The sequence below is a fragment of the Rhinopithecus roxellana genome, chromosome 9 (genome assembly GCF_007565055.1).
Source record: "Rhinopithecus roxellana isolate Shanxi Qingling chromosome 9, ASM756505v1, whole genome shotgun sequence".
Lineage (NCBI taxonomy): Eukaryota > Metazoa > Chordata > Mammalia > Primates > Cercopithecidae > Rhinopithecus > Rhinopithecus roxellana.
In genome coordinates this window covers 20,726,208-20,738,505 of record NC_044557.1, presented here as the reverse complement: position 1 = coordinate 20,738,505, position 12,298 = coordinate 20,726,208, and positions in this window count along the sequence as shown.

Below are 12,298 nucleotides of genomic sequence, written 5' to 3'. Positions count from 1 at the left end.
GAGAGTTACCCTAACACAAGGATATCTTCATAATGTTGACTTCTTGATAAATAAATGTGATTTTCCATTTTCTAAATGAGAAAATTATCTGGTTTTTAGCAATTTTTATAATCTAGTTTTAATCGGGCTTTCCAAATATATCTTTTTCCGTCACTACTGATTTTCTCTTATCCAACAACACTGTGCTGCTTGTTTTCCAAATCATGACCTGTTCCTATAGAAAGTCAGTGATCAGGAAAATGTAAGCTCCTCCCACCTGGAATGTATTCCTTGCTTTTCTTTCTACCCAAAACCACAGAAATGATTACTATTTCTTAGAATCCTTTCCCGAAACCCCGGTAGTGTTATGTGTGCAGCAAGTCAACTCATGGTCCTAAATATCTGTGCTTTTCATTCTGCTAATACCTGCAACATTGCTAATTGCCTCCTTCATGTGTGCACACCATATTTCCTCAAGTACTTTCTGATCTCTTATTGAACAGGGCGTGAAACTTCTTTCAAAATTCTAAAAATTATGTATCATAGAAATCAGGAGAACCTATCAAAAACAAGTTTTACCACCTCATTTCTTGTATTTCTTTATTCTCCACTCAACTTCAAAGCTGAAAAGTGACAAACTGTGCTTTATGCATATAAAGTTTATTAGTAGTGCACTAAATTTCAAAGGTCAAATATCAACATTAATCTGACAAGCTAAAATACCTCATAAAAATAAATGAGGTAAATAATAATGGAATCTAAAACGCATGAGCAATCTAAAGATGAAAAATGGCCCAGCGTAAACTATTATTTTAGGATCCTGAATAGCTTATGGTAAATTTTTTTTTTTTTTTTTTTTTTTTTTTTTTTTAGTATTAATGTTGTGAATAAAAGCTTTTTTATGATATTGTTGTCAGGGAAATAATAACATATAACATAGAGGCTAAGTATTTCTTACATGCTTCATCTGCATTTAAATTTTGTTCTGAGGAAAGTGATTTGATCCATCCTCTGTCAAAATCCATCTCCCCTGTCTCTGACAGGGGAGACCCATGTTTAATATTTTGAATGTCTTGCTTTATCCTATTAGTTACCCTATAAATGCATATTGGGTGATACAGTGACTATCAGACCTTCAGCTAATTCAGGCATTGAGTACCAACTGTCCTTGGGAAAGTGGAACTAAAAATGGAGGCATTATTCCTAAATGAGCAGAGAAGCCTAAGCAAAAACAAGAAGGATATAGAACTATGTATGGGAGTTGGCTAATGGCATCAGGAGACTGAGATGACACTCAAGCAGACTTCGTACCCAGATGTCTAATCAGCTGGGTAGGTGACAGTGATGGGCACAGTGGTGGGCATTCCAAAGGTCCAGTCTCAGAATCAGGGATGTAACAGACACAGGCTCCCACAGGAGGCATTTGGCCCTAGAATGAGACTCAACACAATAAAAAAGGAGACAGAGTTCTGGACCTAGAAGGGAGGCTACAGTTCCATGCAGGCAGGTCATTAGAACTAAAAATGAAAAAAAATTCCTAGCTACCACTAGCACACATTCATTAGAAGCTACACAGTCATCAAAATCTCATTTAAGAGCAAGAAATTGTTAATGCAATTATCTCAAAAGTAATTTATAAAATACAAAGAAATCCAACAATTTTATAGACACAAAAGTGTGTGGGTAATGAGACTATCTTGTTCAAAACCTCACCAGATGAAATGATCAAGATTTGTTTCTTTTAATAGTTTTAACTGGGGAATAACACAGTAAAATATATGAAGTATACTTCTGTAAATCGTGCAGCTTGGATAAATTTGTGCACACATACACACCTGTGAATCCACCACATGAATCAAAATACAGAACATGTCCAGCACTCTCACGCCCCCCTTGATTTCGTTTCTTCCAGTCACCAACTCCAGTCTCTGGAGGAGTTAACCACTATTTCGACCTCTAACTCTCAGCAGATGGATTTTCTCTGCTCCTGACCCCATACAAATGGGATTATACAACTGATGCTCATTCATGGATGGCTTCTTTTGATCAGCATGATGTCTTAGAATTGTGTCCATCCATTGTTTAACCTTTCTTTATTTATAGTATTCCATTGTTTACGAATAAACCACAATTTTTTAATTCTCCTTTTGATGGGGAAATTTTGTTTCGTTGCTTTTTTCCTTTGCTGTGGCATTAAGAATTGAAGCCTCTGTGAGCCTTCTTATATGTGCCTTTTGCAGACTTTTATGGTCCTTTCTGCTGTATGCACTCAGGAGGGGAGTTTCTGGAACATTGGTTAAACCCACTTTCAACTTAATGCCTACCACCTAAAGGGCTCCTGCATACCAGGTCCTGCCCTTATCAGCAAACTATCAGAGCTGCAGATCCTCCACACTTTTCAATTCTTCGTATCAACAACTTTGCGTTGGTTGGATGGCTTGTTCCAAGCTTAGCCGTTCTCATGGATCTGTAAAGATAATGCATTCTGGCATTAGTGTGCATGTCCTTGATAAGTAACACTGTTGAGCCCCTTCCATTGCTTGCTGGACACTTGGATATTATATTCTTCTTTGACTTATCTGCTCTGATGTTTTGTCCATTTTTTATACGTTTCAAATCTTTTTCTTATTGATTGGTAGAAATTATTTAAATGTTCAGAATACAAGACTTCTGTCAGAAACGTTTGACAAAAGTCTTGCTTCTGTAAGGGATACCTCCGAATGCCAGGCAGTCCTTAGCTGGTAGCTGGGGGTCTGTGTTAACGAGGCCAGGCCACATAAATTGCTCTAGGTTCAAAATTTCTTGGAAACAAGGACTTGGATTCTAACTCAGTTGCTTCCTCTTCTTTTTTACTTCTGACCCAAGAAACAAATAGTATGAAATGTGCATGCCCTGCCCTAAGGGACGAGGCGGAGCTCCTCTTCAGTACCTCAGCTCTCTCAGGGCTTGCCCGACGCTGGGAAATCATGGCCACCATATGAAGAGAAGCGCAGGCCTGGTCAGGGGTCCCGTGTCATAACCACTGGGATCGGGGGCACCAGTGCTCATCCTGTTACGATATAAGACATTTTCTTTTGCATCACATTCACATATTTTTATGTCCCTTTCCTTCATGTGAGAGCTTTGTTATGCCACAAAATACAACTTCTGGGTTGGGCACTGTGGCTCACGCCTATAATCCCAGCACTTTGGTAGGCCAAGTTGGGTGGGTCACGAGGTCAGGAGTTCGAGACCAGCCTGACCAACATGGTAAAACCCTGTCTCTACTAAACATACAAAAACTAGCAGGGCATGGTGGTGGGTGCCTGTAGTCCCAACTATTCAGGAGGCTGAAGTGGAAGAATCACTTGAACCCAGGAGGCAGAGGTTGCAGTGAACCGAGATCACGCCACTGCACTCCAGCCTGGGAGACAGAGTGAGACTCCATCTCAAAAAAAAAAAAAAAAAAAAAAAGAAAAAAGAAAAAGAAATCCAGCTTCTGGGAGGTGAGCAAATACAAGGTGGAAGAGGAATGAGTCCCGGAGTGACACAGGCTTGCAAACCGTCTCTGATTCACATTCCTTAATTTTATCCTTTATATGACATCAAGAGTAACACTGAGAATAGAGTGCAATCCTCAACACACTAGGCAGGGGCACAGTCAATTATGCATTTATTTTTCACATTTGCAAAGATAATATGTGTATTATATAATTAATATTTACCAGAGTAATAATTATTATAATTGCAGGAGAAATAAAACAGGATAATGATTTCCATTACACTGATGACATTTCAGGACCAAAGCACTTTATTCACATTTGTTAGAGGGTCTTCGTATCTGAGTCATAAATTCCATCACCAAAGGTAATCATGGTCATAAAGGAGGGTCCCGTGTTTGAGCAGAACCTATGAAGTTTCTATTGATTTGAGATTATGCCTTACACTAAAAACCGATAGTAATTACATCCAATGAGCTAAATTAATGGAGTTAATATTTGCTGTTGGGAGACTGTTAGAATTCAACCAACCTAGCGAACATTCTAGCATTACTAACCACTGTCTGGTATAAGTAATTTCTAAAATTTCAAAACACACGTTAGCTAGTGAGGTGCAATTCTCAATGGCATTCTGACATTTTGGTTGTGATCCAGAAACGTGCACACATCACGGGTGTGTGACTGAACAAAAACTATGGCTTTCTTCTTGGTGTTATTTTCATAGTTGGTGTAGGCCACAGTAGATGAAAGTGATGAGAAGTCCATTTCTATTATTTTCTCCTCCAGGCTACTGCATCTTTTATGGAGCTGTCTTTCTAAAGCCATGGTTCATATATTCTCTTTGGCCTGGGAAGGTTTCATTCAGATGAACATGTGGTAGGATGTTGGCCTTGTGGGACGAAGCCCCCAAAATCAATAGATGAGGTACCTGGATCTGGCCCTGCCACGTCCTAGCTTTGTGATTTTGAGTCATCCAGACTCATTTTCCTCATTTGTAAAATGAAATGAAAAAATTTTGGTGGGTTTTGGACTTTTGGACTATGGAAGGCTTTCTTCAGAAAAGAAAAAGGAATAACACTTTTCCCAAAGCCCAACATATACGCCAAATCCCACTGTGTCTGCCACACCCCTTGGCTAGATGCTGGAGGCCTGGTCTCCATGTCTCTCTCCCCTTCAGTCTATAGTTGCTCTTGGGACACAGTTGTAAAACCCACAAAAGATTTTTTGGAAAAACCTGAACTAAACAGTTTCTAAGATTTCTTCTTTGGCCAGGCATAGTGGCTCACACCTGTAATCCCAGCACTTTGTGAGAGTGAGACGGGAGGATGACGTGAGGTCAGGAGTTCAATACCAGCCTGGCCAACATGGTGAAACCCTGTCTCTACTAAAAATACAAAAATTAGCTGGGCGTGGTGGTACATGCCTGTAGTCCCAGATTACTCAGGACGCTGAGGCAGGAGAATAGCTTGATCCCGGAGGTGGAGGTTGCAGTGAGCCGAGATCACTCCACTGCACTCCAGCCTGGGCAACAGAGTGAGACACCCGCTCCAAAAAAAAAAAAAAAAAAAGATTTCTTCTTTCTCTGACTTTCTTGACAGACATATTTGGCAGGAAAGGTGGGACAGAAGACCTGAGGGCCAAGGCAGAAGCAAGCAGAAGAGAGTTTTACCCTCAGGGTTGCAGTCAGGAATCACACCACGCAACGTCGCACCCAGCCAGGGAGATGCTGGCTGAGTAAAGGCACATTGAAAGTCTACAGACTCCACACCTGGGGGCCAGGCCATGCGTGCCAGGAGCTCACAGCTCACAGGGCCTGGAGAGCCTGAGAGCCACGCACCATGGGAAGGATGGAGAGTGCAGTGATGGGGCGGCCGCTCAGGGTTCCACAGGCCTCCATTTATTGTTCTTTGCCATCCTCACAATGGGCTTCTTCGTCCTGGTCCAAGATGCACTTCGAACATCCTCTTTGCAGCTATTAGTTAGAAATAAGGCACAAAGGATCCATTCCTGCTGTGTGGGACATTCAGTGGAAACCATTTTCATGCACGCACACTGTTCGGAAAGTGGCCCTGCAGCTCCTCTCCACTGTGAGTGGCTCTGGGAATAAAATCCTAGTCCAGACAGTCATGTGTTCAGCCACAAACCGTGGCTCTGACCCAGGAGAAAGAGGAGAATAAATAACAAGCACTAACTGTAATCTCTGAGAAGACTGATTTTCCTTCAGGGCAGTTGGAATAATGCTCACCTGATCACGGACCTAGGTTGAGCCTGGACAGGGTGTCCTGGTCCTCTCTGTGCTCACTTTTTCTCCTATCACCTATTTATAAGGAATGAAAAGAACATGCCATGTCCAGTCCTGGCATCTGGGATTTTATGACTCTAGGATGTAAGCTTTTGAGGGCTTTTGGTTACTTACTCATTATCATTTGATATATTAATGAAATTGTGGCTTCATTTTATCATCAGAAACCTGACTCTATTATTACATAAGATATTCTCTTTTACCTGTGTTGGGCTAGGCAGTCTGATATTCAGAGCAATTCTACCAATAAGATCTTTGATAACTCAGTTTCCCTATTTTTTTAATGATGCTAACAATCACAGCCTAATACCGGACAGGTGTGCTGAGGCTGGAACTAGAATGTGAATGCTCAGTGGAAGAAGGCTGTCACAAGAATCCAAGAAAGCACGAAAGGAAAAGGAGGTGAAGGAGAAAGGGACGAAGAGGAGAGAATGTTTCGAATCAGTGAAAGCTGTCTGTGTGTAACCATTGCAAAAATTCAGTCCCACTGAGAACACATTATTAACACAGAAAACTATCTTTCTTGGACTGATTTCCAGTTGGTAACTCTGGGCCAGCTTCTTTCATGGAACACTTTTCCTCCTCAGAAACCACCATAAATGTGGCTAAGGACATTTGTATGGACACCTTTTTAATATTAAAAATGTGGGAGAAAGAGGCGAGTTATGATTATTGCAAATAAACCAATCCATCTGCATTTAACGGAACAGTTGTAAGCTTTCAGTCTGCACCTATGATTTTAACTAGAAAAGAGAAAATTGGAAAGCAAACTGGAAAACCACCAAAATTTAGTGTAAATTTAAAATCAGAGCAGTAAATTTTCAAAGGTTGTGTGAACAGTTCACCTTTCTGGTTGTCTTTCCTTCATGTCTTTAAGCCAACTCATTACTTTAGTTAGTTCTAGCATCCGTTTAGTGCCAAGCTTGCAAAGGGAAGGAGGATTTAATTTTATTCAGAGAATGGTGCCTGCAATTAACTGAATGGTTTAGGAACTAACCAATTCTACAAATACACACTGCAGCTTATGTGTGTATATACATTTAAGCTTTAATCCATTTTCTGTGAAATGTTAAACATGCCTTTGAAATATCAATAATTTTATTCCAGTATTTAAATACAACAGATTCGACAAATGTGCATGGAGCCTGGCCAGGAGGTAGAGATGCAGCGGTGAGCCGGGCAGGTGCAGCCTGGCCATGATGAATCACATTCTATGGGGCGGGGAGCAGATAATTAAACAAATAGTTACGCACCAGTTGTTCACTTACTATGTAACACATGTGAACACATTCCAAGCCACGTGTGTTATATGTGTCACGTCTAAGCCTCACGATGCAGGAGGCTGTGCTATCCACCGCTACCCCCGCTTTACCGATAAAGTAGGAGACACTGAAGGCACGTGTCCTGGTACTGGCAGAGGTAAGATTGTCACTGAGCGGGGGAGACTGCCTCCCAGCTCCCTCCAATTTTACTGGAAATTTTTCTTAAGATTTTATTTCTATTCCCAGACCAATATATATATTTTACAATTACAATAAATAATATCAAACATGCTTTTTCTAAGCAAATTTTGTAGTAGAATACAGTATGGAAGCAATTTTGCTAAATGCACAAGCGTTTTGAAAAAAAGTCCTGCTGAATGGGGTCTGGTTAGAAAACAGACTTCCAATATTTGTTTGATTCAAGATTCCAGTACTCTCTCTGTGTGTATGTGTGCCTCAGTACTCAACTGTCTGCATAAAAAGAAGATCTGTGTGTTTATCATTGTGTTCTGCTGAACAACAACAACAAAATTGATAGAAATGCATTAGTGGAAATCAATAGCTTGTTGAGAAGCATCAAGCGCATGTCTCTGCCTCTTGACCGCAGCGGGCCGTACCCTGTTCCTACCAACCATTTATAATCACATATGGATGCCAAAACTAGCAGCAGAGAAAGCAATTACTTTAAAGCCTTTGAGATTAGAAGTTTGAAAAAAAAGATACGTATTATAAATCATGTTAATCCAACAGCAAGAAAATAGCAAGTTAAATTTCATAAATAGGAGGTAGGTTAATGGGACAATATTTTAAACACTAACAGTGCCTTTGATCTATAGTGCATTCAGTAGGAATTTGGTTTAGAGGAATGTATTAGCCTGTTCTCAGGCTGCTAATAAAGATGTACCCGGGCCGGGCGCGGTGGCTTACGCCTGTAATCCCAGCACTATGGGAGGCCAAGGTGGGCAGACCACGAGGTCAGGAGATCGAGACCATCCTGGCTAACATGGTGAAACCCCGTCTCTACTATAAAAAATACAAAAAACTAGCTGGGCATGATGGCAGGTGCCTGTAGTCCCAAGTACTTGGGAGGCTGAGGCAGGAGAATGGCGAGAACCCAGGAGGTGGAGCTTGCAGTGAGCCGAGATCACACCAGTGCAGTCCAGCCTGGGTGACAGAGTGAGACTCCGTTGAAAGAAAGAAAAAAAAAGAGAGAGAGAGAGGGAGAGGAGAGAGGCAAGGAGGGAGGGAGGGAGACTGGGTAATTTATAAAGGAAAGAGGTTTAATGGACTCACAGTTCCACGTGCTGGGGAGGCTTCACAATCATGGTGGAAGGTGAATGAGCAGCAAAGGCACATCTTACATGGTGGCAGAGAAGAGAGCGTGTGCAGGGGAACTGCCCTTTATAAAACCATCAGATCTCTTGAGACTTATTCACTATCACAAAAACAGCACAAGGCAGACTCACCCCTATGATCCAATTCCTCCCACCGGGTCCTCCCACAACATGTGGGGATTATGGGAGCTACCATTAATAAGAGATTTGGGTGGGGACACAAGCCAATCCGTATCAAGGAAACAAATGGAATCTTCAATATTGACGAACTCCAAATGGAGTTGAGGACTTGAGGAGGAACAGGCTGGGTTAAGTCGACCAAGAAGAAAGTCATGATGGGCTGTTGATACTGATGGTGAGGGCAGGATATCTGCAGTCTATGTGAGCAAGCATTTTTTACCAGCTTAAACCCAAAGGAGGGAGGAAATTAGCATGGTTTAAACACCTACCTGGCCAGCAGCTCTTTTCTGTAATCTCTGATAACTGATCTCCATGTACATGAGGTTCAATATGAGATCTTTCTACTCAGTAGGTTTGTGTGTAATTTACAATATACATAACTATTCATACATGAGTCAGCCCAACACAACAGATTTAATATCAATTGCAGAATGAAATATTGGACTGTGTTATGAATAGACACAATGGAGATTGTTGGGATAGACAGTCAATGTAAGAGATGTAAATGATAAGGATGTTTTTTTTTCGAGACGGTATCACTCTTGTAGCCTAGTCTGGAGTGCGGTGGCACCATCTCAACTCACTGCAACCTCTGTCTGCCAGGTTCAAGCGATTCTCCTGCCTCATCCTCTTGAGTAGCTGGGATTACAGGTGCCCACCATGAAGCCCGGCTAATTGTTTTGCTTTGAGTAGAGACGGGGTTTTGCCATGTTGGCCAGGCTGGTCTCAAACTCCTGACCTCAGGTGATCTGCCCGACTTGGCCTCCCAAAGTGCTGGGATTATAGGCGTGAGTTACCACACCCGGCTGAAGGATGACTACCCCAATAGATTAGTAAGAAAAACCATCAGCTGAAAGAGTAAACAGCTTCTCTATAGGTAAATCAAGATATGTGTTGAGTGTACACGAGTTGGTAGATTTCTGTGTATGTCTATATGTTTGTGAATATGTGTTAGTGTGTTTTTGAGGAAGGGGCAGATATAAAGAGAGAGAAGACAAGAAAATTAATGAATCATAGCCCCTCCTAAAAGACAATCTCAATACTTAGTATCTAAGATCACAAAGATGCTTGGTAGAAATTCATTCCAGACTCCTGCTGAAAGCCAGATCTAGCTAGCTGAATACCTAAATGTAAATAACAAGGGCAGCAAAAATATCAAAGTGTGCCCAAATGCTGGAAATAAAAATTATTTAAAGAAAGGAAATGTAAGACATTGAACAGTAAGGCTTTAAAACCACCAAGGAGGCCGGGCGCGGTGGCTCAAGCCTGTAATCCCAGCACTTTGGGAGGCCGAGACGGGTGGATTGCGAGGTCAGGAGATCGAGACCAACCTAGCTAACACGGCGAAACCCCGTCTCTACTAAAACATACAAAAAACTAGCCGGGCGAGTTGGCGGGCGCCTGTAGTCCCAGCTACTTGGGAGGCTGAGGCAGGAGAATGGCGTAAACCCGGGAGGCGGAGCTTGCAGTGAGCTGAGAGATCCGGCCACTGCACTCCAGCCTGGGCGACAGAGCAAGACTCCGTCTCAAAATAAATAAATAAATAAATAAAACCACCAAGGAAAGAAATGAGATGCAGCAGATTTATGGAATAATCCTTATTTAAAACATTGTATTATGTTGGATAACAGGGAAAATTGACTGTCTTTTTTTTAAAGCAAGAGGAGTTCATGTGCATATCTCTTTATCATATTTTCCCAACATCCAGCATATTTCTTAGGTTTATTCCAAAAACGTGTTGTATCTAATTCTGGTAGCTCTTAACAAACTGCTGAGCTTCAGTGAGAAGAAACCTTGTTTGCAGTGGACTGTGACACGCAGAATTTTTTTTCACATTTTTTTTTCTGTTTATTGTTGTTTTTATTTTTATTTTACTTTATTTTATTTTTGAGACAGAGTCTTGCTGTCACCACAGGCTGGAGCACAGTGGTATGATCTCGGCTCACTGCAACCTCTGCCTCCCAGCTTCAAGTGATTCTCCTGCCTCAGCCTCCCAGGTAGCTGGGATTACAGGTGAATGTCACCGTGCCTGGATAACTTTTATATAGTAGAGATGGGGGTTTCACCATGTTGTCCAGCCTGGTCTCGAACTCCTGACCTCAGGTGATCTGCCCGCCTAGGTCTCCCAAAGTGCTGGGATTACAGGCATGAGCCACCATGCCCAGTCATTTTTCTGTTTTTCAAATTAGATCCCTACTGAAGAGACAAAGGGAATAGCATGGTCTAGGCCTGGCCAATCATAATAATGTACCTCATGGTTACATCATGGCTCTGACATTAGGCACGTATTCCAGGCAGGGCCGTATATCTGAAATTAATATATAGACACTGGGGAAGAGAAAACTATTTCCTCCGAGATCCTGACCCAGGATGACATAGATCTAGATCCATCTCTCTTTGGCCACAAGGTAAAAATTGATGTGATTTCAGAGAGACTAAGTTCAACATACACAAATTAGGAGAATCCAGAAATGACGAGAAAGAAAGAAAAGAAACACAGAGAGAGAGGGGAAGATGGGCACTAAGATGATCATGCAATCTCCTTGAGCAAACAAAGTCTTCATCCTGAAGCCAGTAAGCTCTATTTTTGGTTTAGCTTGTTTAAGGCATATTTCTGTTGTTTACTATCCCCCAAGTTGCTGGAATATAATTCTCCACGGGTTTCTTGCAGTCTGCACCTGTGAGGTACTGATAACTCATAATTCTGGGTTATCTTTTCCATCATGTTTGTGTGGTAAACATCTTTAGAAGGAAGAGAGAGTATCTTTCTTCAGATACACTTAACGTCCAGTATAATAAAGATAGTGTCTTGCTCAGGAGCAAAAGGCAGGCATGCTCACTGTCCATTATAAAAGATTTCAGTTTTTAAGGTCAGGATTTCCCTCTGGCAATGCAAACTCCTGTGTGTGCAGGTGTGTTCTGGTTCATTTTCTGTCTCTCTGCAGGAACTGGGACTCAGGGAGACCATGCAAAACCACAGATACTCCACTAAGTTTGATTGCTGTGAATAATGCACTGTCCTTGTCTCTGACCAAGAGTTTCATGTCTCCTCCCAGCACCCATGAAACTGTGACAGGATAACTTGTCTTGTGAGCTTGCAGTTCTTGACATTAATATGTTCTTCTAGGTAGAAAGTAGAATCTTAGAATGGAGAGAAAAGAACCCCACACAATTTGGAAAAGTGAAATCAATGTGTATATAACTGTAAATTTGGGGAAAAAAGATTTTTTTTCAATATAAATAAGAAACATTTTATTGTCTGCTAGGTAAAGACAAAATAAAAATCTTGGCACATAGGTTCAGAGAAAACATATAATGACTCAATGTTTAGGCCATGGTACATATAATTTAAAGAGATTGTATCATTACATAGGAATAAAACAAATTTGTTTTTTAAAGTTTACCTAAAGAAGGTGAGTTTTAAAATATTCGAGATATAGACAGTTGAGGTTTCCAGAAAGGTAATTTGGAAATGATAGATCAGTTAGTATTCAGAATTTCATGTTCCTTGAGCAATTTTAATAAATAAATTTGGTTTAAATGTCTTTGATTCAGCCAACTTATATTACAAATTCCAATCATGTGTGTAACAAATATTAATTACACTCAACCAGTGTATCCAGGACTTCTTTAGACAAAAAGTAGATTGGTGAACAGCCAGACAATATTCCTACCCTGTATATGCTGGCAAATGTTTAACAACTGACTCTCCCAGAGAAAATGTATAGATAAATAACATTTCTGTTGATTTTTTTCCAAAAT